Source organism: Schistocerca gregaria, chromosome 2 (assembly GCF_023897955.1).
Source record: "Schistocerca gregaria isolate iqSchGreg1 chromosome 2, iqSchGreg1.2, whole genome shotgun sequence".
NCBI lineage: Eukaryota > Metazoa > Arthropoda > Insecta > Orthoptera > Acrididae > Schistocerca > Schistocerca gregaria.
The window spans coordinates 870234503-870260873 of record NC_064921.1 but is presented as its reverse complement, the minus strand read 5'-3'; the positions used below and the strand labels follow the sequence as shown (position 1 = coordinate 870260873).

Sequence of the window (26371 nt, the reverse complement as noted above, 5' to 3'; positions counted from 1 at the left end):
CGAATGCGTCTGGATGTGCTCCCCTAGCCCACCTCGAAATGCGCCTGCCAGGTACCATCACCTTCGGCCGCTGCCGACAGGCGGGAGGCCGACACGGTGCGGCGCCGGGGCGCTCGCTTGTGCGGTGGTGGTGTAATGGGCAGCATAGTTGCCTTCCAAGCAGTTGATCCGGGTTCGATTCCCGGCCACCGCAGCAGGCTTTTAATTTCGCGTATGAGTACTTTTGCCACGCGCCCTTAAATTAATGTTTTTTTCTCCCTGTTCCTCGCTGCACACCAGCCCCTAGTGTGTCTCGACTTGTCTCGGCTGACGCGAGAGCTGACGCTCTCAAATCGGCCTATATCAAAACGACAAGCACGAGAAACGACTGAGAGAGGTAAGGGGAAGCGAGGCAATGGACACACAGCACGCCCCTTCATGTCACGGTGGCGTCTCCCTGACCGAATCGGACTGTAGCTCCGAAAACAAAGGAGAAAGAAACAGAGGAAGTAAAACTGCCAACAGTACCCTGTGTTCGGATGCGCTCACGCGCCCGAGTACTGGCAAGGGTGATGATCTTTTGGTGATCACACTGGCCAGCTGAAATCGGCGCTGCCTTTTCGTAGTTGTAAAAGCGAAGTGGCCCGTGGGGGGATCGAACCCACGACCTTCGCGTTATTAGCACGACGCTCTAACCAACTGAGCTAACGGGCCTCGACAGATTGTTGCTCAGCCCTACGCTGGAAACGTGTGGCATGAAACCATACACCATTTCTATGGCCGTCGTGTGTCTGCTTCCCTCGTCTATATTCTGCCGACTGTCACGAAACAGTAGCTATATTGCTAGCAGGACGGGAAACGGCAGCTCGGACAGCTCAAACTTGTCACGATTCGTGTGGAAAAAATTCCGTTCCGGTACCGGGAATCGAACCCGGGCCTCCTGGGTGAAAGCCAGGTATCCTAGCCACTAGACCACACCGGATGTGGGCGTTTCTTCGACGGCTCGGACGGTCGCTTGTCGCATTTCGTGCCGAGTCCCGCGTCGGCGCCCTTCTCTCTTTGCGAGCATACTGACTGGCAAGGCGAGCACCTCAAACGTCTCAGAGCAATGCTTTTGGCTTCATGCTCTGCTGGGAGAAGAGGAAAAGGGAAGCTGTAAGTAGCAAAAGTAGGAAGTAAACATTTTCCCGCTGAAGCGTTGTGGATAACAAACAAGAAATACGTTGGGGCCCTGGCAACAGCACCACCACCGGTCACAGGAAATTAAATCGAGGATCGAACTCACGACCTTAAGATTACGAGACTTAGGCGCTGCCTACTGCGCTACCGAGGTAGCGGCGACCCGTACCCAATGTTGGACGCAGAGACACTGTACTTCCTGGATAACGTGTTCTGTTTGCTACACGTGCATTGCCGGCCCTGTTGATTGCGGTGTTGCTGCAGCTTTTGCAGCGATAGGCAGCACTCCTTGACGTTGAAGTTCGGTGTCTCGGAGGCACCTGGACACAGCAACTTGCGAGTCGAGGCCGACGCTAGTCTGCAGAACATGATGCGATCGTCCTAGTGGGGACCCGAAAGTGATGCGTTCTCGGTTCTTCTCAAGGGAATCCAGCTATACATTCTTATGGATCGTGCATGTCAAGCGCGTAAGCCACACGGCAGCATTATCGCGGGAAAAGCAAAATGATGCATCGGCCGGGAATCGAACCCGGGCCGCCCGCGTGGCAGGCGAGCATTCTACCACTGAACCACCGATGCTCGGGCCAGTAGTAACTTCACGCTGCTTCCCGAGCAGATGTCTCAAGGGAAAGTGGGACTGCCGTCAAGCGCCGTAGCATCCTGTCGAGAAGATGCTGAAGACGCTGAACCCAGCACTGCACTGCACTGCTCTGCTTAAAAACGCCGCCAGAACGCGGTCCTCTGCGTACTCTTGCGTCGCCGGCACCGACTCTTGCCAAAGGATGCGAAATGTGCGCGGATACGCTGTCCGAATGCGTCTGGATGTGCTCCCCTAGCCCACCTCGAAATGCGCCTGCCAGGTACCATCACCTTCGGCCGCTGCCGACAGGCGGGAGGCCGACACGGTGCGGCGCCGGGGCGCTCGCTTGTGCGGTGGTGGTGTAATGGTCAGCATAGTTGCCTTCCAAGCAGTTGATCCGGGTTCGATTCCCGGCCACCGCAGCAGGCTTTTAATTTCGCGTATGAGTACTTTTGCCACGCGCCCTTAAATTAATGTTTTTTTCTCCCTGTTCCTCGCTGCACACCAGCCCCTAGTGTGTCTCGACTTGTCTCGACTTTGCTCGGCTGACGCGAGAGCTGACGCTCTCAAATCGGCCTATATCAAAACGACAAGCACGAGAAACGACTGAGAGAGGTAAGGGGAAGCGAGGCAATGGACACACAGCACGCCCCTTCATGTCACGGTGGCGTCTCCCTGACCGAATCGGACTGTAGCTCCGAAAACAAAGGAGAAAGAAACAGAGGAAGTAAAACTGCCAACAGTACCCTGTGTTCGGATGCGCTCACGCGCCCGAGTACTGGCAAGGGTGATGATCTTTTGGTGATCACACTGGCCAGCTGAAATCGGCGCTGCCTTTTCGTAGTTGTAAAAGCGAAGTGGCCCGTGGGGGGATCGAACCCACGACCTTCGCGTTATTAGCACGACGCTCTAACCAACTGAGCTAACGGGCCTCGACAGATTGTTGCTCAGCCCTACGCTGGAAACGTGTGGCATGAAACCATACACCATTTCTATGGCCGTCGTGTGTCTGCTTCCCTCGTCTATATTCTGCCGACTGTCACGAAACAGTAGCTATATTGCTAGCAGGACGGGAAACGGCAGCTCGGACAGCTCAAACTTGTAACGATTCGTGTGGAAAAAATTCCGTTCCGGTACCGGGAATCGAACCCGGGCCTCCTGGGTGAAAGCCAGGTATCCTAGCCACTAGACCACACCGGATGTGGGCGTTTCTTCGACGGCTCGGACGGTCGCTTGTCGCATTTCGTGCCGAGTCCCGCGTCGGCGCCCTTCTCTCTTTGCGAGCATACTGACTGGCAAGGCGAGCACCTCAAACGTCTCAGAGCAATGCTTTTGGCTTCATGCTCTGCTGGGAGAAGAGGAAAAGGGAAGCTGTAAGTAGCAAAAGTAGGAAGTAAACATTTTCCCGCTGAAGCGTTGTGGATAACAAACAAGAAATACGTTGGGGCCCTGGCAACAGCACCACCACCGGTCACAGGAAATTAAATCGAGGATCGAACTCACGACCTTAAGATTACGAGACTTAGGCGCTGCCTACTGCGCTACCGAGGTAGCGGCGACCCGTACCCAATGTTGGACGCAGAGACACTGTACTTCCTGGATAACGTGTTCTGTTTGCTACACGTGCATTGCCGGCCCTGTTGATTGCGGTGTTGCTGCAGCTTTTGCAGCGATAGGCAGCACTCCTTGACGTTGAAGTTCGGTGTCTCGGAGGCACCTGGACACAGCAACTTGCGAGTCGAGGCCGACGCTAGTCTGCAGAACATGATGCGATCGTCCTAGTGGGGACCCGAAAGTGATGCGTTCTCGGTTCTTCTCAAGGGAATCCAGCTATACATTCTTATGGATCGTGCATGTCAAGCGCGTAAGCCACACGGCAGCATTATCGCGGGAAAAGCAAAATGATGTATCGGCCGGGAATCGAACCCGGGCCGCCCGCGTGGCAGGCGAGCATTCTACCACTGAACCACCGATGCTCGGGCCAGTAGTAACTTCACGCTGCTTCCCGAGCAGATGTCTCAAGGGAAAGTGGGACTGCCGTCAAGCGCCGTAGCATCCTGTCGAGAAGATGCTGAAGACGCTGAACCCAGCACTGCACTGCACTGCTCTGCTTAAAAACGCCGCCAGAACGCGGTCCTCTGCGTACTCTTGCGTCGCCGGCACCGACTCTTGCCAAAGGATGCGAAATGTGCGCGGATACGCTGTCCGAATGCGTCTGGATGTGCTCCCCTAGCCCACCTCGAAATGCGCCTGCCAGGTACCATCACCTTCGGCCGCTGCCGACAGGCGGGAGGCCGACACGGTGCGGCGCCGGGGCGCTCGCTTGTGCGGTGGTGGTGTAATGGGCAGCATAGTTGCCTTCCAAGCAGTTGATCCGGGTTCGATTCCCGGCCACCGCAGCAGGCTTTTAATTTCGCGTATGAGTACTTTTGCCACGCGCCCTTAAATTAATGTTTTTTTCTCCCTGTTCCTCGCTGCACACCAGCCCCTAGTGTGTCTCGACTTGTCTCGGCTGACGCGAGAGCTGACGCTCTCAAATCGGCCTATATCAAAACGACAAGCACGAGAAACGACTGAGAGAGGTAAGGGGAAGCGAGGCAATGGACACACAGCACGCCCCTTCATGTCACGGTGGCGTCTCCCTGACCGAATCGGACTGTAGCTCCGAAAACAAAGGAGAAAGAAACAGAGGAAGTAAAACTGCCAACAGTACCCTGTGTTCGGATGCGCTCACGCGCCCGAGTACTGGCAAGGGTGATGATCTTTTGGTGATCACACTGGCCAGCTGAAATCGGCGCTGCCTTTTCGTAGTTGTAAAAGCGAAGTGGCCCGTGGGGGGATCGAACCCACGACCTTCGCGTTATTAGCACGACGCTCTAACCAACTGAGCTAACGGGCCTCGACAGATTGTTGCTCAGCCCTACGCTGGAAACGTGTGGCATGAAACCATACACCATTTCTATGGCCGTCGTGTGTCTGCTTCCCTCGTCTATATTCTGCCGACTGTCACGAAACAGTAGCTATATTGCTAGCAGGACGGGAAACGGCAGCTCGGACAGCTCAAACTTGTCACGATTCGTGTGGAAAAAATTCCGTTCCGGTACCGGGAATCGAACCCGGGCCTCCTGGGTGAAAGCCAGGTATCCTAGCCACTAGACCACACCGGATGTGGGCGTTTCTTCGTCGGCTCGGACGGTCGCTTGTCGCATTTCGTGCCGAGTCCCGCGTCGGCGCCCTTCTCTCTTTGCGAGCATACTGACTGGCAAGGCGAGCACCTCAAACGTCTCAGAGCAATGCTTTTGGCTTCATGCTCTGCTGGGAGAAGAGGAAAAGGGAAGCTGTAAGTAGCAAAAGTAGGAAGTAAACATTTTCCCGCTGAAGCGTTGTGGATAACAAACAAGAAATACGTTGGGGCCCTGGCAACAGCACCACCACCGGTCACAGGAAATTAAATCGAGGATCGAACTCACGACCTTAAGATTACGAGACTTAGGCGCTGCCTACTGCGCTACCGAGGTAGCGGCGACCCGTACCCAATGTTGGACGCAGAGACACTGTACTTCCTGGATAACGTGTTCTGTTTGCTACACGTGCATTGCCGGCCCTGTTGATTGCGGTGTTGCTGCAGCTTTTGCAGCGATAGGCAGCACTCCTTGACGTTGAAGTTCGGTGTCTCGGAGGCACCTGGACACAGCAACTTGCGAGTCGAGGCCGACGCTAGTCTGCAGAACATGATGCGATCGTCCTAGTGGGGACCCGAAAGTGATGCGTTCTCGGTTCTTCTCAAGGGAATCCAGCTATACATTCTTATGGATCGTGCATGTCAAGCGCGTAAGCCACACGGCAGCATTATCGCGGGAAAAGCAAAATGATGCATCGGCCGGGAATCGAACCCGGGCCGCCCGCGTGGCAGGCGAGCATTCTACCACTGAACCACCGATGCTCGGGCCAGTAGTAACTTCACGCTGCTTCCCGAGCAGATGTCTCAAGGGAAAGTGGGACTGCCGTCAAGCGCCGTAGCATCCTGTCGAGAAGATGCTGAAGACGCTGAACCCAGCACTGCACTGCACTGCTCTGCTTAAAAACGCCGCCAGAACGCGGTCCTCTGCGTACTCTTGCGTCGCCGGCACCGACTCTTGCCAAAGGATGCGAAATGTGCGCGGATACGCTGTCCGAATGCGTCTGGATGTGCTCCCCTAGCCCACCTCGAAATGCGCCTGCCAGGTACCATCACCTTCGGCCGCTGCCGACAGGCGGGAGGCCGACACGGTGCGGCGCCGGGGCGCTCGCTTGTGCGGTGGTGGTGTAATGGTCAGCATAGTTGCCTTCCAAGCAGTTGATCCGGGTTCGATTCCCGGCCACCGCAGCAGGCTTTTAATTTCGCGTATGAGTACTTTTGCCACGCGCCCTTAAATTAATGTTTTTTTCTCCCTGTTCCTCGCTGCACACCAGCCCCTAGTGTGTCTCGACTTGTCTCGACTTTGCTCGGCTGACGCGAGAGCTGACGCTCTCAAATCGGCCTATATCAAAACGACAAGCACGAGAAACGACTGAGAGAGGTAAGGGGAAGCGAGGCAATGGACACACAGCACGCCCCTTCATGTCACGGTGGCGTCTCCCTGACCGAATCGGACTGTAGCTCCGAAAACAAAGGAGAAAGAAACAGAGGAAGTAAAACTGCCAACAGTACCCTGTGTTCGGATGCGCTCACGCGCCCGAGTACTGGCAAGGGTGATGATCTTTTGGTGATCACACTGGCCAGCTGAAATCGGCGCTGCCTTTTCGTAGTTGTAAAAGCGAAGTGGCCCGTGGGGGGATCGAACCCACGACCTTCGCGTTATTAGCACGACGCTCTAACCAACTGAGCTAACGGGCCTCGACAGATTGTTGCTCAGCCCTACGCTGGAAACGTGTGGCATGAAACCATACACCATTTCTATGGCCGTCGTGTGTCTGCTTCCCTCGTCTATATTCTGCCGACTGTCACGAAACAGTAGCTATATTGCTAGCAGGACGGGAAACGGCAGCTCGGACAGCTCAAACTTGTCACGATTCGTGTGGAAAAAATTCCGTTCCGGTACCGGGAATCGAACCCGGGCCTCCTGGGTGAAAGCCAGGTATCCTAGCCACTAGACCACACCGGATGTGGGCGTTTCTTCGACGGCTCGGACGGTCGCTTGTCGCATTTCGTGCCGAGTCCCGCGTCGGCGCCCTTCTCTCTTTGCGAGCATACTGACTGGCAAGGCGAGCACCTCAAACGTCTCAGAGCAATGCTTTTGGCTTCATGCTCTGCTGGGAGAAGAGGAAAAGGGAAGCTGTAAGTAGCAAAAGTAGGAAGTAAACATTTTCCCGCTGAAGCGTTGTGGATAACAAACAAGAAATACGTTGGGGCCCTGGCAACAGCACCACCACCGGTCACAGGAAATTAAATCGAGGATCGAACTCACGACCTTAAGATTACGAGACTTAGGCGCTGCCTACTGCGCTACCGAGGTAGCGGCGACCCGTACCCAATGTTGGACGCAGAGACACTGTACTTCCTGGATAACGTGTTCTGTTTGCTACACGTGCATTGCCGGCCCTGTTGATTGCGGTGTTGCTGCAGCTTTTGCAGCGATAGGCAGCACTCCTTGACGTTGAAGTTCGGTGTCTCGGAGGCACCTGGACACAGCAACTTGCGAGTCGAGGCCGACGCTAGTCTGCAGAACATGATGCGATCGTCCTAGTGGGGACCCGAAAGTGATGCGTTCTCGGTTCTTCTCAAGGGAATCCAGCTATACATTCTTATGGATCGTGCATGTCAAGCGCGTAAGCCACACGGCAGCATTATCGCGGGAAAAGCAAAATGATGCATCGGCCGGGAATCGAACCCGGGCCGCCCGCGTGGCAGGCGAGCATTCTACCACTGAACCACCGATGCTCGGGCCAGTAGTAACTTCACGCTGCTTCCCGAGCAGATGTCTCAAGGGAAAGTGGGACTGCCGTCAAGCGCCGTAGCATCCTGTCGAGAAGATGCTGAAGACGCTGAACCCAGCACTGCACTGCACTGCTCTGCTTAAAAACGCCGCCAGAACGCGGTCCTCTGCGTACTCTTGCGTCGCCGGCACCGACTCTTGCCAAAGGATGCGAAATGTGCGCGGATACGCTGTCCGAATGCGTCTGGATGTGCTCCCCTAGCCCACCTCGAAATGCGCCTGCCAGGTACCATCACCTTCGGCCGCTGCCGACAGGCGGGAGGCCGACACGGTGCGGCGCCGGGGCGCTCGCTTGTGCGGTGGTGGTGTAATGGTCAGCATAGTTGCCTTCCAAGCAGTTGATCCGGGTTCGATTCCCGGCCACCGCAGCAGGCTTTTAATTTCGCGTATGAGTACTTTTGCCACGCGCCCTTAAATTAATGTTTTTTTCTCCCTGTTCCTCGCTGCACACCAGCCCCTAGTGTGTCTCGACTTGTCTCGGCTGACGCGAGAGCTGACGCTCTCAAATCGGCCTATATCAAAACGACAAGCACGAGAAACGACTGAGAGAGGTAAGGGGAAGCGAGGCAATGGACACACAGCACGCCCCTTCATGTCACGGTGGCGTCTCCCTGACCGAATCGGACTGTAGCTCCGAAAACAAAGGAGAAAGAAACAGAGGAAGTAAAACTGCCAACAGTACCCTGTGTTCGGATGCGCTCACGCGCCCGAGTACTGGCAAGGGTGATGATCTTTTGGTGATCACACTGGCCAGCTGAAATCGGCGCTGCCTTTTCGTAGTTGTAAAAGCGAAGTGGCCCGTGGGGGGATCGAACCCACGACCTTCGCGTTATTAGCACGACGCTCTAACCAACTGAGCTAACGGGCCTCGACAGATTGTTGCTCAGCCCTACGCTGGAAACGTGTGGCATGAAACCATACACCATTTCTATGGCCGTCGTGTGTCTGCTTCCCTCGTCTATATTCTGCCGACTGTCACGAAACAGTAGCTATATTGCTAGCAGGACGGGAAACGGCAGCTCGGACAGCTCAAACTTGTCACGATTCGTGTGGAAAAAATTCCGTTCCGGTACCGGGAATCGAACCCGGGCCTCCTGGGTGAAAGCCAGGTATCCTAGCCACTAGACCACACCGGATGTGGGCGTTTCTTCGTCGGCTCGGACGGTCGCTTGTCGCATTTCGTGCCGAGTCCCGCGTCGGCGCCCTTCTCTCTTTGCGAGCATACTGACTGGCAAGGCGAGCACCTCAAACGTCTCAGAGCAATGCTTTTGGCTTCATGCTCTGCTGGGAGAAGAGGAAAAGGGAAGCTGTAAGTAGCAAAAGTAGGAAGTAAACATTTTCCCGCTGAAGCGTTGTGGATAACAAACAAGAAATACGTTGGGGCCCTGGCAACAGCACCACCACCGGTCACAGGAAATTAAATCGAGGATCGAACTCACGACCTTAAGATTACGAGACTTAGGCGCTGCCTACTGCGCTACCGAGGTAGCGGCGACCCGTACCCAATGTTGGACGCAGAGACACTGTACTTCCTGGATAACGTGTTCTGTTTGCTACACGTGCATTGCCGGCCCTGTTGATTGCGGTGTTGCTGCAGCTTTTGCAGCGATAGGCAGCACTCCTTGACGTTGAAGTTCGGTGTCTCGGAGGCACCTGGACACAGCAACTTGCGAGTCGAGGCCGACGCTAGTCTGCAGAACATGATGCGATCGTCCTAGTGGGGACCCGAAAGTGATGCGTTCTCGGTTCTTCTCAAGGGAATCCAGCTATACATTCTTATGGATCGTGCATGTCAAGCGCGTAAGCCACACGGCAGCATTATCGCGGGAAAAGCAAAATGATGCATCGGCCGGGAATCGAACCCGGGCCGCCCGCGTGGCAGGCGAGCATTCTACCACTGAACCACCGATGCTCGGGCCAGTAGTAACTTCACGCTGCTTCCCGAGCAGATGTCTCAAGGGAAAGTGGGACTGCCGTCAAGCGCCGTAGCATCCTGTCGAGAAGATGCTGAAGACGCTGAACCCAGCACTGCACTGCACTGCTCTGCTTAAAAACGCCGCCAGAACGCGGTCCTCTGCGTACTCTTGCGTCGCCGGCACCGACTCTTGCCAAAGGATGCGAAATGTGCGCGGATACGCTGTCCGAATGCGTCTGGATGTGCTCCCCTAGCCCACCTCGAAATGCGCCTGCCAGGTACCATCACCTTCGGCCGCTGCCGACAGGCGGGAGGCCGACACGGTGCGGCGCCGGGGCGCTCGCTTGTGCGGTGGTGGTGTAATGGTCAGCATAGTTGCCTTCCAAGCAGTTGATCCGGGTTCGATTCCCGGCCACCGCAGCAGGCTTTTAATTTCGCGTATGAGTACTTTTGCCACGCGCCCTTAAATTAATGTTTTTTTCTCCCTGTTCCTCGCTGCACACCAGCCCCTAGTGTGTCTCGACTTGTCTCGACTTTGCTCGGCTGACGCGAGAGCTGACGCTCTCAAATCGGCCTATATCAAAACGACAAGCACGAGAAACGACTGAGAGAGGTAAGGGGAAGCGAGGCAATGGACACACAGCACGCCCCTTCATGTCACGGTGGCGTCTCCCTGACCGAATCGGACTGTAGCTCCGAAAACAAAGGAGAAAGAAACAGAGGAAGTAAAACTGCCAACAGTACCCTGTGTTCGGATGCGCTCACGCGCCCGAGTACTGGCAAGGGTGATGATCTTTTGGTGATCACACTGGCCAGCTGAAATCGGCGCTGCCTTTTCGTAGTTGTAAAAGCGAAGTGGCCCGTGGGGGGATCGAACCCACGACCTTCGCGTTATTAGCACGACGCTCTAACCAACTGAGCTAACGGGCCTCGACAGATTGTTGCTCAGCCCTACGCTGGAAACGTGTGGCATGAAACCATACACCATTTCTATGGCCGTCGTGTGTCTGCTTCCCTCGTCTATATTCTGCCGACTGTCACGAAACAGTAGCTATATTGCTAGCAGGACGGGAAACGGCAGCTCGGACAGCTCAAACTTGTCACGATTCGTGTGGAAAAAATTCCGTTCCGGTACCGGGAATCGAACCCGGGCCTCCTGGGTGAAAGCCAGGTATCCTAGCCACTAGACCACACCGGATGTGGGCGTTTCTTCGACGGCTCGGACGGTCGCTTGTCGCATTTCGTGCCGAGTCCCGCGTCGGCGCCCTTCTCTCTTTGCGAGCATACTGACTGGCAAGGCGAGCACCTCAAACGTCTCAGAGCAATGCTTTTGGCTTCATGCTCTGCTGGGAGAAGAGGAAAAGGGAAGCTGTAAGTAGCAAAAGTAGGAAGTAAACATTTTCCCGCTGAAGCGTTGTGGATAACAAACAAGAAATACGTTGGGGCCCTGGCAACAGCACCACCACCGGTCACAGGAAATTAAATCGAGGATCGAACTCACGACCTTAAGATTACGAGACTTAGGCGCTGCCTACTGCGCTACCGAGGTAGCGGCGACCCGTACCCAATGTTGGACGCAGAGACACTGTACTTCCTGGATAACGTGTTCTGTTTGCTACACGTGCATTGCCGGCCCTGTTGATTGCGGTGTTGCTGCAGCTTTTGCAGCGATAGGCAGCACTCCTTGACGTTGAAGTTCGGTGTCTCGGAGGCACCTGGACACAGCAACTTGCGAGTCGAGGCCGACGCTAGTCTGCAGAACATGATGCGATCGTCCTAGTGGGGACCCGAAAGTGATGCGTTCTCGGTTCTTCTCAAGGGAATCCAGCTATACATTCTTATGGATCGTGCATGTCAAGCGCGTAAGCCACACGGCAGCATTATCGCGGGAAAAGCAAAATGATGCATCGGCCGGGAATCGAACCCGGGCCGCCCGCGTGGCAGGCGAGCATTCTACCACTGAACCACCGATGCTCGGGCCAGTAGTAACTTCACGCTGCTTCCCGAGCAGATGTCTCAAGGGAAAGTGGGACTGCCGTCAAGCGCCGTAGCATCCTGTCGAGAAGATGCTGAAGACGCTGAACCCAGCACTGCACTGCACTGCTCTGCTTAAAAACGCCGCCAGAACGCGGTCCTCTGCGTACTCTTGCGTCGCCGGCACCGACTCTTGCCAAAGGATGCGAAATGTGCGCGGATACGCTGTCCGAATGCGTCTGGATGTGCTCCCCTAGCCCACCTCGAAATGCGCCTGCCAGGTACCATCACCTTCGGCCGCTGCCGACAGGCGGGAGGCCGACACGGTGCGGCGCCGGGGCGCTCGCTTGTGCGGTGGTGGTGTAATGGTCAGCATAGTTGCCTTCCAAGCAGTTGATCCGGGTTCGATTCCCGGCCACCGCAGCAGGCTTTTAATTTCGCGTATGAGTACTTTTGCCACGCGCCCTTAAATTAATGTTTTTTTCTCCCTGTTCCTCGCTGCACACCAGCCCCTAGTGTGTCTCGACTTGTCTCGGCTGACGCGAGAGCTGACGCTCTCAAATCGGCCTATATCAAAACGACAAGCACGAGAAACGACTGAGAGAGGTAAGGGGAAGCGAGGCAATGGACACACAGCACGCCCCTTCATGTCACGGTGGCGTCTCCCTGACCGAATCGGACTGTAGCTCCGAAAACAAAGGAGAAAGAAACAGAGGAAGTAAAACTGCCAACAGTACCCTGTGTTCGGATGCGCTCACGCGCCCGAGTACTGGCAAGGGTGATGATCTTTTGGTGATCACACTGGCCAGCTGAAATCGGCGCTGCCTTTTCGTAGTTGTAAAAGCGAAGTGGCCCGTGGGGGGATCGAACCCACGACCTTCGCGTTATTAGCACGACGCTCTAACCAACTGAGCTAACGGGCCTCGACAGATTGTTGCTCAGCCCTACGCTGGAAACGTGTGGCATGAAACCATACACCATTTCTATGGCCGTCGTGTGTCTGCTTCCCTCGTCTATATTCTGCCGACTGTCACGAAACAGTAGCTATATTGCTAGCAGGACGGGAAACGGCAGCTCGGACAGCTCAAACTTGTCACGATTCGTGTGGAAAAAATTCCGTTCCGGTACCGGGAATCGAACCCGGGCCTCCTGGGTGAAAGCCAGGTATCCTAGCCACTAGACCACACCGGATGTGGGCGTTTCTTCGTCGGCTCGGACGGTCGCTTGTCGCATTTCGTGCCGAGTCCCGCGTCGGCGCCCTTCTCTCTTTGCGAGCATACTGACTGGCAAGGCGAGCACCTCAAACGTCTCAGAGCAATGCTTTTGGCTTCATGCTCTGCTGGGAGAAGAGGAAAAGGGAAGCTGTAAGTAGCAAAAGTAGGAAGTAAACATTTTCCCGCTGAAGCGTTGTGGATAACAAACAAGAAATACGTTGGGGCCCTGGCAACAGCACCACCACCGGTCACAGGAAATTAAATCGAGGATCGAACTCACGACCTTAAGATTACGAGACTTAGGCGCTGCCTACTGCGCTACCGAGGTAGCGGCGACCCGTACCCAATGTTGGACGCAGAGACACTGTACTTCCTGGATAACGTGTTCTGTTTGCTACACGTGCATTGCCGGCCCTGTTGATTGCGGTGTTGCTGCAGCTTTTGCAGCGATAGGCAGCACTCCTTGACGTTGAAGTTCGGTGTCTCGGAGGCACCTGGACACAGCAACTTGCGAGTCGAGGCCGACGCTAGTCTGCAGAACATGATGCGATCGTCCTAGTGGGGACCCGAAAGTGATGCGTTCTCGGTTCTTCTCAAGGGAATCCAGCTATACATTCTTATGGATCGTGCATGTCAAGCGCGTAAGCCACACGGCAGCATTATCGCGGGAAAAGCAAAATGATGCATCGGCCGGGAATCGAACCCGGGCCGCCCGCGTGGCAGGCGAGCATTCTACCACTGAACCACCGATGCTCGGGCCAGTAGTAACTTCACGCTGCTTCCCGAGCAGATGTCTCAAGGGAAAGTGGGACTGCCGTCAAGCGCCGTAGCATCCTGTCGAGAAGATGCTGAAGACGCTGAACCCAGCACTGCACTGCACTGCTCTGCTTAAAAACGCCGCCAGAACGCGGTCCTCTGCGTACTCTTGCGTCGCCGGCACCGACTCTTGCCAAAGGATGCGAAATGTGCGCGGATACGCTGTCCGAATGCGTCTGGATGTGCTCCCCTAGCCCACCTCGAAATGCGCCTGCCAGGTACCATCACCTTCGGCCGCTGCCGACAGGCGGGAGGCCGACACGGTGCGGCGCCGGGGCGCTCGCTTGTGCGGTGGTGGTGTAATGGTCAGCATAGTTGCCTTCCAAGCAGTTGATCCGGGTTCGATTCCCGGCCACCGCAGCAGGCTTTTAATTTCGCGTATGAGTACTTTTGCCACGCGCCCTTAAATTAATGTTTTTTTCTCCCTGTTCCTCGCTGCACACCAGCCCCTAGTGTGTCTCGACTTGTCTCGGCTGACGCGAGAGCTGACGCTCTCAAATCGGCCTATATCAAAACGACAAGCACGAGAAACGACTGAGAGAGGTAAGGGGAAGCGAGGCAATGGACACACAGCACGCCCCTTCATGTCACGGTGGCGTCTCCCTGACCGAATCGGACTGTAGCTCCGAAAACAAAGGAGAAAGAAACAGAGGAAGTAAAACTGCCAACAGTACCCTGTGTTCGGATGCGCTCACGCGCCCGAGTACTGGCAAGGGTGATGATCTTTTGGTGATCACACTGGCCAGCTGAAATCGGCGCTGCCTTTTCGTAGTTGTAAAAGCGAAGTGGCCCGTGGGGGGATCGAACCCACGACCTTCGCGTTATTAGCACGACGCTCTAACCAACTGAGCTAACGGGCCTCGACAGATTGTTGCTCAGCCCTACGCTGGAAACGTGTGGCATGAAACCATACACCATTTCTATGGCCGTCGTGTGTCTGCTTCCCTCGTCTATATTCTGCCGACTGTCACGAAACAGTAGCTATATTGCTAGCAGGACGGGAAACGGCAGCTCGGACAGCTCAAACTTGTCACGATTCGTGTGGAAAAAATTCCGTTCCGGTACCGGGAATCGAACCCGGGCCTCCTGGGTGAAAGCCAGGTATCCTAGCCACTAGACCACACCGGATGTGGGCGTTTCTTCGTCGGCTCGGACGGTCGCTTGTCGCATTTCGTGCCGAGTCCCGCGTCGGCGCCCTTCTCTCTTTGCGAGCATACTGACTGGCAAGGCGAGCACCTCAAACGTCTCAGAGCAATGCTTTTGGCTTCATGCTCTGCTGGGAGAAGAGGAAAAGGGAAGCTGTAAGTAGCAAAAGTAGGAAGTAAACATTTTCCCGCTGAAGCGTTGTGGATAACAAACAAGAAATACGTTGGGGCCCTGGCAACAGCACCACCACCGGTCACAGGAAATTAAATCGAGGATCGAACTCACGACCTTAAGATTACGAGACTTAGGCGCTGCCTACTGCGCTACCGAGGTAGCGGCGACCCGTACCCAATGTTGGACGCAGAGACACTGTACTTCCTGGATAACGTGTTCTGTTTGCTACACGTGCATTGCCGGCCCTGTTGATTGCGGTGTTGCTGCAGCTTTTGCAGCGATAGGCAGCACTCCTTGACGTTGAAGTTCGGTGTCTCGGAGGCACCTGGACACAGCAACTTGCGAGTCGAGGCCGACGCTAGTCTGCAGAACATGATGCGATCGTCCTAGTGGGGACCCGAAAGTGATGCGTTCTCGGTTCTTCTCAAGGGAATCCAGCTATACATTCTTATGGATCGTGCATGTCAAGCGCGTAAGCCACACGGCAGCATTATCGCGGGAAAAGCAAAATGATGCATCGGCCGGGAATCGAACCCGGGCCGCCCGCGTGGCAGGCGAGCATTCTACCACTGAACCACCGATGCTCGGGCCAGTAGTAACTTCACGCTGCTTCCCGAGCAGATGTCTCAAGGGAAAGTGGGACTGCCGTCAAGCGCCGTAGCATCCTGTCGAGAAGATGCTGAAGACGCTGAACCCAGCACTGCACTGCACTGCTCTGCTTAAAAACGCCGCCAGAACGCGGTCCTCTGCGTACTCTTGCGTCGCCGGCACCGACTCTTGCCAAAGGATGCGAAATGTGCGCGGATACGCTGTCCGAATGCGTCTGGATGTGCTCCCCTAGCCCACCTCGAAATGCGCCTGCCAGGTACCATCACCTTCGGCCGCTGCCGACAGGCGGGAGGCCGACACGGTGCGGCGCCGGGGCGCTCGCTTGTGCGGTGGTGGTGTAATGGTCAGCATAGTTGCCTTCCAAGCAGTTGATCCGGGTTCGATTCCCGGCCACCGCAGCAGGCTTTTAATTTCGCGTATGAGTACTTTTGCCACGCGCCCTTAAATTAATGTTTTTTTCTCCCTGTTCCTCGCTGCACACCAGCCCCTAGTGTGTCTCGACTTGTCTCGACTTTGCTCGGCTGACGCGAGAGCTGACGCTCTCAAATCGGCCTATATCAAAACGACAAGCACGAGAAACGACTGAGAGAGGTAAGGGGAAGCGAGGCAATGGACACACAGCACGCCCCTTCATGTCACGGTGGCGTCTCCCTGACCGAATCGGACTGTAGCTCCGAAAACAAAGGAGAAAGAAACAGAGGAAGTAAAACTGCCAACAGTACCCTGTGTTCGGATGCGCTCACGCGCCCGAGTACTGGCAAGGGTGATGATCTTTTGGTGATCACACTGGCCAGCTGAAATCGGCGCTGCCTTTTCGTAGTTGTAAAAGCGAAGTGGCCCGTGGGGGGATCGAACCCACGACCTTCGCGTTATTAGCACGACGCTCTAACCAACTGAGCTAACGGGCCTCGACAGATTGTTGCTCAGCCCTACGCTGGAAACGTGTGGCATGAAACCATACACCATTTCTATGGCCGTCGTGTGTCTGCTTCCCTCGTCTATATTCTGCCGACTGTCACGAAACAGTAGCTATATTGCTAGCAGGACGGGAAACGGCAGCTCGGACAGCTCAAACTTGTCACGATTCGTGTGGAAAAAATTCCGTTCCGGTACCGGGAATCGAACCCGGGCCTCCTGGGTGAAAGCCAGGTATCCTAGCCACTAGACCACACCGGATGTGGGCGTTTCTTCGACGGCTCGGACGGTCGCTTGTCGCATTTCGTGCCGAGTCCCGCGTCGGCGCCCTTCTCTCTTTGCGAGCATACTGACTGGCAAGGCGAGCACCTCAAACGTCTCAGAGCAATGCTTTTGGCTTCATGCTCTGCTGGGAGAAGAGGAAAAGGGAAGCTGTAAGTAGCAAAAGTAGGAAGTAAACATTTTCCCGCTGAAGCGTTGTGGATAACAAACAAGAAATACGTTGGGGCCCTGGCAACAGCACCACCACCGGTCACAGGAAATTAAATCGAGGATCGAACTCACGACCTTAAGATTACGAGACTTAGGCGCTGCCTACTGCGCTACCGAGGTAGCGGCGACCCGTACCCAATGTTGGACGCAGAGACACTGTACTTCCTGGATAACGTGTTCTGTTTGCTACACGTGCATTGCCGGCCCTGTTGATTGCGGTGTTGCTGCAGCTTTTGCAGCGATAGGCAGCACTCCTTGACGTTGAAGTTCGGTGTCTCGGAGGCACCTGGACACAGCAACTTGCGAGTCGAGGCCGACGCTAGTCTGCAGAACATGATGCGATCGTCCTAGTGGGGACCCGAAAGTGATGCGTTCTCGGTTCTTCTCAAGGGAATCCAGCTATACATTCTTATGGATCGTGCATGTCAAGCGCGTAAGCCACACGGCAGCATTATCGCGGGAAAAGCAAAATGATGCATCGGCCGGGAATCGAACCCGGGCCGCCCGCGTGGCAGGCGAGCATTCTACCACTGAACCACCGATGCTCGGGCCAGTAGTAACTTCACGCTGCTTCCCGAGCAGATGTCTCAAGGGAAAGTGGGACTGCCGTCAAGCGCCGTAGCATCCTGTCGAGAAGATGCTGAAGACGCTGAACCCAGCACTGCACTGCACTGCTCTGCTTAAAAACGCCGCCAGAACGCGGTCCTCTGCGTACTCTTGCGTCGCCGGCACCGACTCTTGCCAAAGGATGCGAAATGTGCGCGGATACGCTGTCCGAATGCGTCTGGATGTGCTCCCCTAGCCCACCTCGAAATGCGCCTGCCAGGTACCATCACCTTCGGCCGCTGCCGACAGGCGGGAGGCCGACACGGTGCGGCGCCGGGGCGCTCGCTTGTGCGGTGGTGGTGTAATGGTCAGCATAGTTGCCTTCCAAGCAGTTGATCCGGGTTCGATTCCCGGCCACCGCAGCAGGCTTTTAATTTCGCGTATGAGTACTTTTGCCACGCGCCCTTAAATTAATGTTTTTTTCTCCCTGTTCCTCGCTGCACACCAGCCCCTAGTGTGTCTCGACTTGTCTCGGCTGACGCGAGAGCTGACGCTCTCAAATCGGCCTATATCAAAACGACAAGCACGAGAAACGACTGAGAGAGGTAAGGGGAAGCGAGGCAATGGACACACAGCACGCCCCTTCATGTCACGGTGGCGTCTCCCTGACCGAATCGGACTGTAGCTCCGAAAACAAAGGAGAAAGAAACAGAGGAAGTAAAACTGCCAACAGTACCCTGTGTTCGGATGCGCTCACGCGCCCGAGTACTGGCAAGGGTGATGATCTTTTGGTGATCACACTGGCCAGCTGAAATCGGCGCTGCCTTTTCGTAGTTGTAAAAGCGAAGTGGCCCGTGGGGGGATCGAACCCACGACCTTCGCGTTATTAGCACGACGCTCTAACCAACTGAGCTAACGGGCCTCGACAGATTGTTGCTCAGCCCTACGCTGGAAACGTGTGGCATGAAACCATACACCATTTCTATGGCCGTCGTGTGTCTGCTTCCCTCGTCTATATTCTGCCGACTGTCACGAAACAGTAGCTATATTGCTAGCAGGACGGGAAACGGCAGCTCGGACAGCTCAAACTTGTCACGATTCGTGTGGAAAAAATTCCGTTCCGGTACCGGGAATCGAACCCGGGCCTCCTGGGTGAAAGCCAGGTATCCTAGCCACTAGACCACACCGGATGTGGGCGTTTCTTCGTCGGCTCGGACGGTCGCTTGTCGCATTTCGTGCCGAGTCCCGCGTCGGCGCCCTTCTCTCTTTGCGAGCATACTGACTGGCAAGGCGAGCACCTCAAACGTCTCAGAGCAATGCTTTTGGCTTCATGCTCTGCTGGGAGAAGAGGAAAAGGGAAGCTGTAAGTAGCAAAAGTAGGAAGTAAACATTTTCCCGCTGAAGCGTTGTGGATAACAAACAAGAAATACGTTGGGGCCCTGGCAACAGCACCACCACCGGTCACAGGAAATTAAATCGAGGATCGAACTCACGACCTTAAGATTACGAGACTTAGGCGCTGCCTACTGCGCTACCGAGGTAGCGGCGACCCGTACCCAATGTTGGACGCAGAGACACTGTACTTCCTGGATAACGTGTTCTGTTTGCTACACGTGCATTGCCGGCCCTGTTGATTGCGGTGTTGCTGCAGCTTTTGCAGCGATAGGCAGCACTCCTTGACGTTGAAGTTCGGTGTCTCGGAGGCACCTGGACACAGCAACTTGCGAGTCGAGGCCGACGCTAGTCTGCAGAACATGATGCGATCGTCCTAGTGGGGACCCGAAAGTGATGCGTTCTCGGTTCTTCTCAAGGGAATCCAGCTATACATTCTTATGGATCGTGCATGTCAAGCGCGTAAGCCACACGGCAGCATTATCGCGGGAAAAGCAAAATGATGCATCGGCCGGGAATCGAACCCGGGCCGCCCGCGTGGCAGGCGAGCATTCTACCACTGAACCACCGATGCTCGGGCCAGTAGTAACTTCACGCTGCTTCCCGAGCAGATGTCTCAAGGGAAAGTGGGACTGCCGTCAAGCGCCGTAGCATCCTGTCGAGAAGATGCTGAAGACGCTGAACCCAGCACTGCACTGCACTGCTCTGCTTAAAAACGCCGCCAGAACGCGGTCCTCTGCGTACTCTTGCGTCGCCGGCACCGACTCTTGCCAAAGGATGCGAAATGTGCGCGGATACGCTGTCCGAATGCGTCTGGATGTGCTCCCCTAGCCCACCTCGAAATGCGCCTGCCAGGTACCATCACCTTCGGCCGCTGCCGACAGGCGGGAGGCCGACACGGTGCGGCGCCGGGGCGCTCGCTTGTGCGGTGGTGGTGTAATGGTCAGCATAGTTGCCTTCCAAGCAGTTGATCCGGGTTCGATTCCCGGCCACCGCAGCAGGCTTTTAATTTCGCGTATGAGTACTTTTGCCACGCGCCCTTAAATTAATGTTTTTTTCTCCCTGTTCCTCGCTGCACACCAGCCCCTAGTGTGTCTCGACTTGTCTCGGCTGACGCGAGAGCTGACGCTCTCAAATCGGCCTATATCAAAACGACAAGCACGAGAAACGACTGAGAGAGGTAAGGGGAAGCGAGGCAATGGACACACAGCACGCCCCTTCATGTCACGGTGGCGTCTCCCTGACCGAATCGGACTGTAGCTCCGAAAACAAAGGAGAAAGAAACAGAGGAAGTAAAACTGCCAACAGTACCCTGTGTTCGGATGCGCTCACGCGCCCGAGTACTGGCAAGGGTGATGATCTTTTGGTGATCACACTGGCCAGCTGAAATCGGCGCTGCCTTTTCGTAGTTGTAAAAGCGAAGTGGCCCGTGGGGGGATCGAACCCACGACCTTCGCGTTATTAGCACGACGCTCTAACCAACTGAGCTAACGGGCCTCGACAGATTGTTGCTCAGCCCTACGCTGGAAACGTGTGGCATGAAACCATACACCATTTCTATGGCCGTCGTGTGTCTGCTTCCCTCGTCTATATTCTGCCGACTGTCACGAAACAGTAGCTATATTGCTAGCAGGACGGGAAACGGCAGCTCGGACAGCTCAAACTTGTCACGATTCGTGTGGAAAAAATTCCGTTCCGGTACCGGGAATCGAACCCGGGCCTCCTGGGTGAAAGCCAGGTATCCTAGCCACTAGACCACACCGGATGTGGGCGTTTCTTCGTCGGCTCGGACGGTCGCTTGTCGCATTTCGTGCCGAGTCCCGCGTCGGCGCCCTTCTCTCTTTGCGAGCATACTGACTGGCAAGGCGAGCACCTCAAACGTCTCAGAGCAATGCTTTTGGCTTCATGCTCTGCTGGGAGAAGAGGAAAAGGGAAGCTGTAAGTAGCAAAAGTAGGAAGTAAACATTTTCCCGCTGAAGCGTTGTGGATAACAAACAAGAAATACGTTGGGGCCCTGGCAACAGCACCACCACCGGTCACAGGAAATTAAATCGAGGATCGAACTCACGACCTTAAGATTACGAGACTTAGGCGCTGCCTACTGCGCTACCGAGGTAGCGGCGACCCGTACCCAATGTTGGACGCAGAGACACTGTACTTCCTGGATAACGTGTTCTGTTTGCTACACGTGCATTGCCGGCCCTGTTGATTGCGGTGTTGCTGCAGCTTTTGCAGCGATAGGCAGCACTCCTTGACGTTGAAGTTCGGTGTCTCGGAGGCACCTGGACACAGCAACTTGCGAGTCGAGGCCGACGCTAGTCTGCAGAACATGATGCGATCGTCCTAGTGGGGACCCGAAAGTGATGCGTTCTCGGTTCTTCTCAAGGGAATCCAGCTATACATTCTTATGGATCGTGCATGTCAAGCGCGTAAGCCACACGGCAGCATTATCGCGGGAAAAGCAAAATGATGCATCGGCCGGGAATCGAACCCGGGCCGCCCGCGTGGCAGGCGAGCATTCTACCACTGAACCACCGATGCTCGGGCCAGTAGTAACTTCACGCTGCTTCCCGAGCAGATGTCTCAAGGGAAAGTGGGACTGCCGTCAAGCGCCGTAGCATCCTGTCGAGAAGATGCTGAAGACGCTGAACCCAGCACTGCACTGCACTGCTCTGCTTAAAAACGCCGCCAGAACGCGGTCCTCTGCGTACTCTTGCGTCGCCGGCACCGACTCTTGCCAAAGGATGCGAAATGTGCGCGGATACGCTGTCCGAATGCGTCTGGATGTGCTCCCCTAGCCCACCTCGAAATGCGCCTGCCAGGTACCATCACCTTCGGCCGCTGCCGACAGGCGGGAGGCCGACACGGTGCGGCGCCGGGGCGCTCGCTTGTGCGGTGGTGGTGTAATGGTCAGCATAGTTGCCTTCCAAGCAGTTGATCCGGGTTCGATTCCCGGCCACCGCAGCAGGCTTTTAATTTCGCGTATGAGTACTTTTGCCACGCGCCCTTAAATTAATGTTTTTTTCTCCCTGTTCCTCGCTGCACACCAGCCCCTAGTGTGTCTCGACTTGTCTCGACTTTGCTCGGCTGACGCGAGAGCTGACGCTCTCAAATCGGCCTATATCAAAACGACAAGCACGAGAAACGACTGAGAGAGGTAAGGGGAAGCGAGGCAATGGACACACAGCACGCCCCTTCATGTCACGGTGGCGTCTCCCTGACCGAATCGGACTGTAGCTCCGAAAACAAAGGAGAAAGAAACAGAGGAAGTAAAACTGCCAACAGTACCCTGTGTTCGGATGCGCTCACGCGCCCGAGTACTGGCAAGGGTGATGATCTTTTGGTGATCACACTGGCCAGCTGAAATCGGCGCTGCCTTTTCGTAGTTGTAAAAGCGAAGTGGCCCGTGGGGGGATCGAACCCACGACCTTCGCGTTATTAGCACGACGCTCTAACCAACTGAGCTAACGGGCCTCGACAGATTGTTGCTCAGCCCTACGCTGGAAACGTGTGGCATGAAACCATACACCATTTCTATGGCCGTCGTGTGTCTGCTTCCCTCGTCTATATTCTGCCGACTGTCACGAAACAGTAGCTATATTGCTAGCAGGACGGGAAACGGCAGCTCGGACAGCTCAAACTTGTCACGATTCGTGTGGAAAAAATTCCGTTCCGGTACCGGGAATCGAACCCGGGCCTCCTGGGTGAAAGCCAGGTATCCTAGCCACTAGACCACACCGGATGTGGGCGTTTCTTCGACGGCTCGGACGGTCGCTTGTCGCATTTCGTGCCGAGTCCCGCGTCGGCGCCCTTCTCTCTTTGCGAGCATACTGACTGGCAAGGCGAGCACCTCAAACGTCTCAGAGCAATGCTTTTGGCTTCATGCTCTGCTGGGAGAAGAGGAAAAGGGAAGCTGTAAGTAGCAAAAGTAGGAAGTAAACATTTTCCCGCTGAAGCGTTGTGGATAACAAACAAGAAATACGTTGGGGCCCTGGCAACAGCACCACCACCGGTCACAGGAAATTAAATCGAGGATCGAACTCACGACCTTAAGATTACGAGACTTAGGCGCTGCCTACTGCGCTACCGAGGTAGCGGCGACCCGTACCCAATGTTGGACGCAGAGACACTGTACTTCCTGGATAACGTGTTCTGTTTGCTACACGTGCATTGCCGGCCCTGTTGATTGCGGTGTTGCTGCAGCTTTTGCAGCGATAGGCAGCACTCCTTGACGTTGAAGTTCGGTGTCTCGGAGGCACCTGGACACAGCAACTTGCGAGTCGAGGCCGACGCTAGTCTGCAGAACATGATGCGATCGTCCTAGTGGGGACCCGAAAGTGATGCGTTCTCGGTTCTTCTCAAGGGAATCCAGCTATACATTCTTATGGATCGTGCATGTCAAGCGCGTAAGCCACACGGCAGCATTATCGCGGGAAAAGCAAAATGATGCATCGGCCGGGAATCGAACCCGGGCCGCCCGCGTGGCAGGCGAGCATTCTACCACTGAACCACCGATGCTCGGGCCAGTAGTAACTTCACGCTGCTTCCCGAGCAGATGTCTCAAGGGAAAGTGGGACTGCCGTCAAGCGCCGTAGCATCCTGTCGAGAAGATGCTGAAGACGCTGAACCCAGCACTGCACTGCACTGCTCTGCTTAAAAACGCCGCCAGAACGCGGTCCTCTGCGTACTCTTGCGTCGCCGGCACCGACTCTTGCCAAAGGATGCGAAATGTGCGCGGATACGCTGTCCGAATGCGTCTGGATGTGCTCCCCTAGCCCACCTCGAAATGCGCCTGCCAGGTACCATCACCTTCGGCCGCTGCCGACAGGCGGGAGGCCGACACGGTGCGGCGCCGGGGCGCTCGCTTGTGCGGTGGTGGTGTAATGGTCAGCATAGTTGCCTTCCAAGCAGTTGATCCGGGTTCGATTCCCGGCCACCGCAGCAGGCTTTTAATTTCGCGTATGAGTACTTTTGCCACGCGCCCTTAAATTAATGTTTTTTTCTCCCTGTTCCTCGCTGCACACCAGCCCCTAGTGTGTCTCGACTTGTCTCGGCTGACGCGAGAGCTGACGCTCTCAAATCGGCCTATATCAAAACGACAAGCACGAGAAACGACTGAGAGAGGTAAGGGGAAGCGAGGCAATGGACACACAGCACGCCCCTTCATGTCACGGTGGCGTCTCCCTGACCGAATCGGACTGTAGCTCCGAAAACAAAGGAGAAAGAAACAGAGGAAGTAAAACTGCCAACAGTACCCTGTGTTCGGATGCGCTCACGCGCCCGAGTACTGGCAAGGGTGATGATCTTTTGGTGATCACACTGGCCAGCTGAAATCGGCGCTGCCTTTTCGTAGTTGTAAAAGCGAAGTGGCCCGTGGGGGGATCGAACCCACGACCTTCGCGTTATTAGCACGACGCTCTAACCAACTGAGCTAACGGGCCTCGACAGATTGTTGCTCAGCCCTACGCTGGAAACGTGTGGCATGAAACCATACACCATTTCTATGGCCGTCGTGTGTCTGCTTCCCTCGTCTATATTCTGCCGACTGTCACGAAACAGTAGCTATATTGCTAGCAGGACGGGAAACGGCAGCTCGGACAGCTCAAACTTGTCACGATTCGTGTGGAAAAAATTCCGTTCCGGTACCGGGAATCGAACCCGGGCCTCCTGGGTGAAAGCCAGGTATCCTAGCCACTAGACCACACCGGATGTGGGCGTTTCTTCGTCGGCTCGGACGGTCGCTTGTCGCATTTCGTGCCGAGTCCCGCGTCGGCGCCCTTCTCTCTTTGCGAGCATACTGACTGGCAAGGCGAGCACCTCAAACGTCTCAGAGCAATGCTTTTGGCTTCATGCTCTGCTGGGAGAAGAGGAAAAGGGAAGCTGTAAGTAGCAAAAGTAGGAAGTAAACATTTTCCCGCTGAAGCGTTGTGGATAACAAACAAGAAATACGTTGGGGCCCTGGCAACAGCACCACCACCGGTCACAGGAAATTAAATCGAGGATCGAACTCACGACCTTAAGATTACGAGACTTAGGCGCTGCCTACTGCGCTACCGAGGTAGCGGCGACCCGTACCCAATGTTGGACGCAGAGACACTGTACTTCCTGGATAACGTGTTCTGTTTGCTACACGTGCATTGCCGGCCCTGTTGATTGCGGTGTTGCTGCAGCTTTTGCAGCGATAGGCAGCACTCCTTGACGTTGAAGTTCGGTGTCTCGGAGGCACCTGGACACAGCAACTTGCGAGTCGAGGCCGACGCTAGTCTGCAGAACATGATGCGATCGTCCTAGTGGGGACCCGAAAGTGATGCGTTCTCGGTTCTTCTCAAGGGAATCCAGCTATACATTCTTATGGATCGTGCATGTCAAGCGCGTAAGCCACACGGCAGCATTATCGCGGGAAAAGCAAAATGATGCATCGGCCGGGAATCGAACCCGGGCCGCCCGCGTGGCAGGCGAGCATTCTACCACTGAACCACCGATGCTCGGGCCAGTAGTAACTTCACGCTGCTTCCCGAGCAGATGTCTCAAGGGAAAGTGGGACTGCCGTCAAGCGCCGTAGCATCCTGTCGAGAAGATGCTGAAGACGCTGAACCCAGCACTGCACTGCACTGCTCTGCTTAAAAACGCCGCCAGAACGCGGTCCTCTGCGTACTCTTGCGTCGCCGGCACCGACTCTTGCCAAAGGATGCGAAATGTGCGCGGATACGCTGTCCGAATGCGTCTGGATGTGCTCCCCTAGCCCACCTCGAAATGCGCCTGCCAGGTACCATCACCTTCGGCCGCTGCCGACAGGCGGGAGGCCGACACGGTGCGGCGCCGGGGCGCTCGCTTGTGCGGTGGTGGTGTAATGGTCAGCATAGTTGCCTTCCAAGCAGTTGATCCGGGTTCGATTCCCGGCCACCGCAGCAGGCTTTTAATTTCGCGTATGAGTACTTTTGCCACGCGCCCTTAAATTAATGTTTTTTTCTCCCTGTTCCTCGCTGCACACCAGCCCCTAGTGTGTCTCGACTTGTCTCGACTTTGCTCGGCTGACGCGAGAGCTGACGCTCTCAAATCGGCCTATATCAAAACGACAAGCACGAGAAACGACTGAGAGAGGTAAGGGGAAGCGAGGCAATGGACACACAGCACGCCCCTTCATGTCACGGTGGCGTCTCCCTGACCGAATCGGACTGTAGCTCCGAAAACAAAGGAGAAAGAAACAGAGGAAGTAAAACTGCCAACAGTACCCTGTGTTCGGATGCGCTCACGCGCCCGAGTACTGGCAAGGGTGATGATCTTTTGGTGATCACACTGGCCAGCTGAAATCGGCGCTGCCTTTTCGTAGTTGTAAAAGCGAAGTGGCCCGTGGGGGGATCGAACCCACGACCTTCGCGTTATTAGCACGACGCTCTAACCAACTGAGCTAACGGGCCTCGACAGATTGTTGCTCAGCCCTACGCTGGAAACGTGTGGCATGAAA

The 26371-nt window shown here is 55.5% G+C and overlaps 54 non-coding genes across 54 annotated transcripts; 14 read left to right on the top strand and 40 right to left on the bottom strand.

Moving 5' to 3' along the window:
* The first annotated feature begins 121 nt into the window (after positions 1 to 121).
* Positions 122 to 193, top strand: Trnag-ucc (transfer RNA glycine (anticodon UCC)). Its single transcript has one exon. It is a non-coding gene; the product is annotated as a tRNA-Gly (tRNA).
* A 426-nt stretch (positions 194 to 619) lies between these two features.
* Positions 620 to 693, bottom strand: Trnai-aau (transfer RNA isoleucine (anticodon AAU)). The gene has a single exon. It is a non-coding gene; the product is annotated as a tRNA-Ile (tRNA).
* A 196-nt stretch (positions 694 to 889) lies between these two features.
* Positions 890 to 961, bottom strand: Trnae-uuc (transfer RNA glutamic acid (anticodon UUC)). The gene has a single exon. It is a non-coding gene; the product is annotated as a tRNA-Glu (tRNA).
* A 705-nt stretch (positions 962 to 1666) lies between these two features.
* Trnag-gcc (transfer RNA glycine (anticodon GCC)) lies at positions 1667 to 1737 on the bottom strand. The gene has a single exon. It is a non-coding gene; the product is annotated as a tRNA-Gly (tRNA).
* A 351-nt stretch (positions 1738 to 2088) lies between these two features.
* Positions 2089 to 2160, top strand: Trnag-ucc (transfer RNA glycine (anticodon UCC)). Its single transcript has one exon. It is a non-coding gene; the product is annotated as a tRNA-Gly (tRNA).
* Positions 2161 to 2596: 436 nt separating this feature from the next.
* Trnai-aau (transfer RNA isoleucine (anticodon AAU)) lies at positions 2597 to 2670 on the bottom strand. Its single transcript has one exon. It is a non-coding gene; the product is annotated as a tRNA-Ile (tRNA).
* Positions 2671 to 2866: 196 nt separating this feature from the next.
* On the bottom strand, positions 2867 to 2938 carry Trnae-uuc (transfer RNA glutamic acid (anticodon UUC)). The gene has a single exon. It is a non-coding gene; the product is annotated as a tRNA-Glu (tRNA).
* Positions 2939 to 3643: 705 nt separating this feature from the next.
* On the bottom strand, positions 3644 to 3714 carry Trnag-gcc (transfer RNA glycine (anticodon GCC)). The gene has a single exon. It is a non-coding gene; the product is annotated as a tRNA-Gly (tRNA).
* A 351-nt stretch (positions 3715 to 4065) lies between these two features.
* Positions 4066 to 4137, top strand: Trnag-ucc (transfer RNA glycine (anticodon UCC)). The gene has a single exon. It is a non-coding gene; the product is annotated as a tRNA-Gly (tRNA).
* Positions 4138 to 4563: 426 nt separating this feature from the next.
* Trnai-aau (transfer RNA isoleucine (anticodon AAU)) lies at positions 4564 to 4637 on the bottom strand. Its single transcript has one exon. It is a non-coding gene; the product is annotated as a tRNA-Ile (tRNA).
* Positions 4638 to 4833: 196 nt separating this feature from the next.
* Positions 4834 to 4905, bottom strand: Trnae-uuc (transfer RNA glutamic acid (anticodon UUC)). Its single transcript has one exon. It is a non-coding gene; the product is annotated as a tRNA-Glu (tRNA).
* Positions 4906 to 5610: 705 nt separating this feature from the next.
* On the bottom strand, positions 5611 to 5681 carry Trnag-gcc (transfer RNA glycine (anticodon GCC)). The gene has a single exon. It is a non-coding gene; the product is annotated as a tRNA-Gly (tRNA).
* Positions 5682 to 6032: 351 nt separating this feature from the next.
* On the top strand, positions 6033 to 6104 carry Trnag-ucc (transfer RNA glycine (anticodon UCC)). Its single transcript has one exon. It is a non-coding gene; the product is annotated as a tRNA-Gly (tRNA).
* Positions 6105 to 6540: 436 nt separating this feature from the next.
* Trnai-aau (transfer RNA isoleucine (anticodon AAU)) lies at positions 6541 to 6614 on the bottom strand. The gene has a single exon. It is a non-coding gene; the product is annotated as a tRNA-Ile (tRNA).
* Positions 6615 to 6810: 196 nt separating this feature from the next.
* Trnae-uuc (transfer RNA glutamic acid (anticodon UUC)) lies at positions 6811 to 6882 on the bottom strand. The gene has a single exon. It is a non-coding gene; the product is annotated as a tRNA-Glu (tRNA).
* A 705-nt stretch (positions 6883 to 7587) lies between these two features.
* Positions 7588 to 7658, bottom strand: Trnag-gcc (transfer RNA glycine (anticodon GCC)). The gene has a single exon. It is a non-coding gene; the product is annotated as a tRNA-Gly (tRNA).
* A 351-nt stretch (positions 7659 to 8009) lies between these two features.
* On the top strand, positions 8010 to 8081 carry Trnag-ucc (transfer RNA glycine (anticodon UCC)). Its single transcript has one exon. It is a non-coding gene; the product is annotated as a tRNA-Gly (tRNA).
* A 426-nt stretch (positions 8082 to 8507) lies between these two features.
* On the bottom strand, positions 8508 to 8581 carry Trnai-aau (transfer RNA isoleucine (anticodon AAU)). Its single transcript has one exon. It is a non-coding gene; the product is annotated as a tRNA-Ile (tRNA).
* A 196-nt stretch (positions 8582 to 8777) lies between these two features.
* On the bottom strand, positions 8778 to 8849 carry Trnae-uuc (transfer RNA glutamic acid (anticodon UUC)). The gene has a single exon. It is a non-coding gene; the product is annotated as a tRNA-Glu (tRNA).
* A 705-nt stretch (positions 8850 to 9554) lies between these two features.
* Trnag-gcc (transfer RNA glycine (anticodon GCC)) lies at positions 9555 to 9625 on the bottom strand. Its single transcript has one exon. It is a non-coding gene; the product is annotated as a tRNA-Gly (tRNA).
* Positions 9626 to 9976: 351 nt separating this feature from the next.
* On the top strand, positions 9977 to 10048 carry Trnag-ucc (transfer RNA glycine (anticodon UCC)). Its single transcript has one exon. It is a non-coding gene; the product is annotated as a tRNA-Gly (tRNA).
* Positions 10049 to 10484: 436 nt separating this feature from the next.
* On the bottom strand, positions 10485 to 10558 carry Trnai-aau (transfer RNA isoleucine (anticodon AAU)). Its single transcript has one exon. It is a non-coding gene; the product is annotated as a tRNA-Ile (tRNA).
* A 196-nt stretch (positions 10559 to 10754) lies between these two features.
* Positions 10755 to 10826, bottom strand: Trnae-uuc (transfer RNA glutamic acid (anticodon UUC)). The gene has a single exon. It is a non-coding gene; the product is annotated as a tRNA-Glu (tRNA).
* Positions 10827 to 11531: 705 nt separating this feature from the next.
* On the bottom strand, positions 11532 to 11602 carry Trnag-gcc (transfer RNA glycine (anticodon GCC)). Its single transcript has one exon. It is a non-coding gene; the product is annotated as a tRNA-Gly (tRNA).
* A 351-nt stretch (positions 11603 to 11953) lies between these two features.
* On the top strand, positions 11954 to 12025 carry Trnag-ucc (transfer RNA glycine (anticodon UCC)). The gene has a single exon. It is a non-coding gene; the product is annotated as a tRNA-Gly (tRNA).
* A 426-nt stretch (positions 12026 to 12451) lies between these two features.
* Trnai-aau (transfer RNA isoleucine (anticodon AAU)) lies at positions 12452 to 12525 on the bottom strand. Its single transcript has one exon. It is a non-coding gene; the product is annotated as a tRNA-Ile (tRNA).
* Positions 12526 to 12721: 196 nt separating this feature from the next.
* On the bottom strand, positions 12722 to 12793 carry Trnae-uuc (transfer RNA glutamic acid (anticodon UUC)). Its single transcript has one exon. It is a non-coding gene; the product is annotated as a tRNA-Glu (tRNA).
* Positions 12794 to 13498: 705 nt separating this feature from the next.
* Positions 13499 to 13569, bottom strand: Trnag-gcc (transfer RNA glycine (anticodon GCC)). The gene has a single exon. It is a non-coding gene; the product is annotated as a tRNA-Gly (tRNA).
* Positions 13570 to 13920: 351 nt separating this feature from the next.
* Trnag-ucc (transfer RNA glycine (anticodon UCC)) lies at positions 13921 to 13992 on the top strand. The gene has a single exon. It is a non-coding gene; the product is annotated as a tRNA-Gly (tRNA).
* A 426-nt stretch (positions 13993 to 14418) lies between these two features.
* On the bottom strand, positions 14419 to 14492 carry Trnai-aau (transfer RNA isoleucine (anticodon AAU)). Its single transcript has one exon. It is a non-coding gene; the product is annotated as a tRNA-Ile (tRNA).
* A 196-nt stretch (positions 14493 to 14688) lies between these two features.
* Positions 14689 to 14760, bottom strand: Trnae-uuc (transfer RNA glutamic acid (anticodon UUC)). Its single transcript has one exon. It is a non-coding gene; the product is annotated as a tRNA-Glu (tRNA).
* Positions 14761 to 15465: 705 nt separating this feature from the next.
* On the bottom strand, positions 15466 to 15536 carry Trnag-gcc (transfer RNA glycine (anticodon GCC)). Its single transcript has one exon. It is a non-coding gene; the product is annotated as a tRNA-Gly (tRNA).
* A 351-nt stretch (positions 15537 to 15887) lies between these two features.
* Trnag-ucc (transfer RNA glycine (anticodon UCC)) lies at positions 15888 to 15959 on the top strand. Its single transcript has one exon. It is a non-coding gene; the product is annotated as a tRNA-Gly (tRNA).
* Positions 15960 to 16395: 436 nt separating this feature from the next.
* Positions 16396 to 16469, bottom strand: Trnai-aau (transfer RNA isoleucine (anticodon AAU)). Its single transcript has one exon. It is a non-coding gene; the product is annotated as a tRNA-Ile (tRNA).
* Positions 16470 to 16665: 196 nt separating this feature from the next.
* Trnae-uuc (transfer RNA glutamic acid (anticodon UUC)) lies at positions 16666 to 16737 on the bottom strand. Its single transcript has one exon. It is a non-coding gene; the product is annotated as a tRNA-Glu (tRNA).
* A 705-nt stretch (positions 16738 to 17442) lies between these two features.
* On the bottom strand, positions 17443 to 17513 carry Trnag-gcc (transfer RNA glycine (anticodon GCC)). The gene has a single exon. It is a non-coding gene; the product is annotated as a tRNA-Gly (tRNA).
* Positions 17514 to 17864: 351 nt separating this feature from the next.
* Trnag-ucc (transfer RNA glycine (anticodon UCC)) lies at positions 17865 to 17936 on the top strand. The gene has a single exon. It is a non-coding gene; the product is annotated as a tRNA-Gly (tRNA).
* A 426-nt stretch (positions 17937 to 18362) lies between these two features.
* Positions 18363 to 18436, bottom strand: Trnai-aau (transfer RNA isoleucine (anticodon AAU)). The gene has a single exon. It is a non-coding gene; the product is annotated as a tRNA-Ile (tRNA).
* A 196-nt stretch (positions 18437 to 18632) lies between these two features.
* Positions 18633 to 18704, bottom strand: Trnae-uuc (transfer RNA glutamic acid (anticodon UUC)). The gene has a single exon. It is a non-coding gene; the product is annotated as a tRNA-Glu (tRNA).
* Positions 18705 to 19409: 705 nt separating this feature from the next.
* On the bottom strand, positions 19410 to 19480 carry Trnag-gcc (transfer RNA glycine (anticodon GCC)). The gene has a single exon. It is a non-coding gene; the product is annotated as a tRNA-Gly (tRNA).
* Positions 19481 to 19831: 351 nt separating this feature from the next.
* Trnag-ucc (transfer RNA glycine (anticodon UCC)) lies at positions 19832 to 19903 on the top strand. Its single transcript has one exon. It is a non-coding gene; the product is annotated as a tRNA-Gly (tRNA).
* Positions 19904 to 20329: 426 nt separating this feature from the next.
* On the bottom strand, positions 20330 to 20403 carry Trnai-aau (transfer RNA isoleucine (anticodon AAU)). Its single transcript has one exon. It is a non-coding gene; the product is annotated as a tRNA-Ile (tRNA).
* Positions 20404 to 20599: 196 nt separating this feature from the next.
* Trnae-uuc (transfer RNA glutamic acid (anticodon UUC)) lies at positions 20600 to 20671 on the bottom strand. The gene has a single exon. It is a non-coding gene; the product is annotated as a tRNA-Glu (tRNA).
* A 705-nt stretch (positions 20672 to 21376) lies between these two features.
* On the bottom strand, positions 21377 to 21447 carry Trnag-gcc (transfer RNA glycine (anticodon GCC)). The gene has a single exon. It is a non-coding gene; the product is annotated as a tRNA-Gly (tRNA).
* Positions 21448 to 21798: 351 nt separating this feature from the next.
* Positions 21799 to 21870, top strand: Trnag-ucc (transfer RNA glycine (anticodon UCC)). The gene has a single exon. It is a non-coding gene; the product is annotated as a tRNA-Gly (tRNA).
* Positions 21871 to 22306: 436 nt separating this feature from the next.
* Positions 22307 to 22380, bottom strand: Trnai-aau (transfer RNA isoleucine (anticodon AAU)). The gene has a single exon. It is a non-coding gene; the product is annotated as a tRNA-Ile (tRNA).
* Positions 22381 to 22576: 196 nt separating this feature from the next.
* Trnae-uuc (transfer RNA glutamic acid (anticodon UUC)) lies at positions 22577 to 22648 on the bottom strand. The gene has a single exon. It is a non-coding gene; the product is annotated as a tRNA-Glu (tRNA).
* Positions 22649 to 23353: 705 nt separating this feature from the next.
* Positions 23354 to 23424, bottom strand: Trnag-gcc (transfer RNA glycine (anticodon GCC)). The gene has a single exon. It is a non-coding gene; the product is annotated as a tRNA-Gly (tRNA).
* Positions 23425 to 23775: 351 nt separating this feature from the next.
* Positions 23776 to 23847, top strand: Trnag-ucc (transfer RNA glycine (anticodon UCC)). The gene has a single exon. It is a non-coding gene; the product is annotated as a tRNA-Gly (tRNA).
* A 426-nt stretch (positions 23848 to 24273) lies between these two features.
* On the bottom strand, positions 24274 to 24347 carry Trnai-aau (transfer RNA isoleucine (anticodon AAU)). Its single transcript has one exon. It is a non-coding gene; the product is annotated as a tRNA-Ile (tRNA).
* A 196-nt stretch (positions 24348 to 24543) lies between these two features.
* On the bottom strand, positions 24544 to 24615 carry Trnae-uuc (transfer RNA glutamic acid (anticodon UUC)). The gene has a single exon. It is a non-coding gene; the product is annotated as a tRNA-Glu (tRNA).
* A 705-nt stretch (positions 24616 to 25320) lies between these two features.
* On the bottom strand, positions 25321 to 25391 carry Trnag-gcc (transfer RNA glycine (anticodon GCC)). The gene has a single exon. It is a non-coding gene; the product is annotated as a tRNA-Gly (tRNA).
* Positions 25392 to 25742: 351 nt separating this feature from the next.
* Positions 25743 to 25814, top strand: Trnag-ucc (transfer RNA glycine (anticodon UCC)). Its single transcript has one exon. It is a non-coding gene; the product is annotated as a tRNA-Gly (tRNA).
* Positions 25815 to 26250: 436 nt separating this feature from the next.
* Positions 26251 to 26324, bottom strand: Trnai-aau (transfer RNA isoleucine (anticodon AAU)). The gene has a single exon. It is a non-coding gene; the product is annotated as a tRNA-Ile (tRNA).
* Positions 26325 to 26371: the final 47 nt, after the last annotated feature.